Consider the following 1,393-nt stretch of genomic DNA (forward strand, 5'->3'; position numbering starts at 1 on the left):
CAAGGTCATGATTAAATAATGATAGGATAATAATCTGTCTAGTGGAGCATGAACCTTGTTCCAGGAAATCATTTGTCTTGAGAGATGAAGTGTATACACAGAATGTCTGCAGACATGGTCATATGTGTCCTGAGTGTGAAATCACCCCTGGTTGACAGCCACTGTGTTATTCCTTTAGCCAAAGCTGCTTCTCTCTTTCTCTCTCTCTCTCTCTCTCTCTCTCTCTCTCTCTCTTTCTCTCTCAACTCTAAGAAAATTTTATTTGCCTTTTGAATAAAATTTATTTGCCAGGAAGGGCGATCCTAGCATACTTCTGGGACCAGAAGTACGGCCTTCTCTCTGCTGACTCTGTGTTTGGCTCCCATGCAGCCTGTCCTGTGCTACTTGTCTGAGATTCTGAAACTTGGCGCACCCAGAACTACACAGACATCCAGGCCATACTCCTAATTCTCTGGTCATATTTGATGCCCAGGTCCATGTGTTCTTGGATGCCAACTCCAAAATTGCCGGTATCTGAGGAGTTACCTGTCCATAACGGGTACTCCCGCACATTCAGGTCTCTCCCTGGGATTTCTTCTGCCTTGGCTCCATGAATTGTGCAGTGATCTGCAGTCTGTTCGTTTCTCCTGATGCCAAAGGACCTGACAGTGTATTTAGCCTTGGAATACACAGGTTTCTGGCCTGTGAGCTGTTCCAAAACCTTGGCTGCCAGGGTCAGTCTGTCTTGACTCTCCCACACACACAGAGTGACGGAGACAGAGTTCGTGTTGGGAATAGGCAAAAAGCGCCTTGTCCTGACTACTGCCATTTTTACCTCAGACACCATTTTACCTGTAGGGTGAAACAAAACTCAGGTTCCCAAGACCTACAGGAGCTGGAAACCTTCCAATAGCTGGCCCACCTCCTCCCTAGATCACAGAAATAGTCATTATGCATCTTTAGTTCCCTAGAAACTTTATGGCTATCCCTAACAACACAAAGAGCAAATGAATCTGACTGGTTGGACCGAAAAACTTGCACTGAATGTCCATTGATAATGATGGGTCACTTAAGGAAAGCCCCTAATCTTTGAATTCTGATTGGTGAAATAATTGTAACTGTGTTTTGGCACAGATGTTTGTGATTTTTGTGCTTAAATACTTGCTTCAACTGGCATTTGGGGTCATAGTTCAAGTCCTGAGTCTGCTCTGTGGTCCTGATGGATCAGTCCCGCCACCTCCTTTTCTTTCTTTCTTTCTTTTTTTAAATTTATTTATGTCAGGCAAAGGTAGCACGTGCCTTTAATACCAGCATTCAGGAGGCAGAGGCAGGCGGATCTCGAGGGCAGCCTGGTCTACAAAGTGAGTTTCAGGACAACCAGGACTGTTAGACAGAGAAATCTTGTCTCGAAAAA

General features: G+C 44.9%; 1 pseudogene; it reads right to left on the reverse strand.

Moving 5' to 3' along the window:
- Positions 1–280: 280 nt before the first annotated feature.
- On the reverse strand, positions 281–808 carry LOC125416441 (large ribosomal subunit protein uL5 pseudogene; annotated as a pseudogene).
- Positions 809–1,393: the final 585 nt, after the last annotated feature.

This window comes from Myodes glareolus, chromosome 1, assembly GCF_982192425.1.
Source record: "Myodes glareolus chromosome 1, mMyoGla1.1, whole genome shotgun sequence".
In the NCBI taxonomy this organism is placed as follows: Eukaryota; Metazoa; Chordata; class Mammalia; order Rodentia; family Cricetidae; genus Myodes; species Myodes glareolus.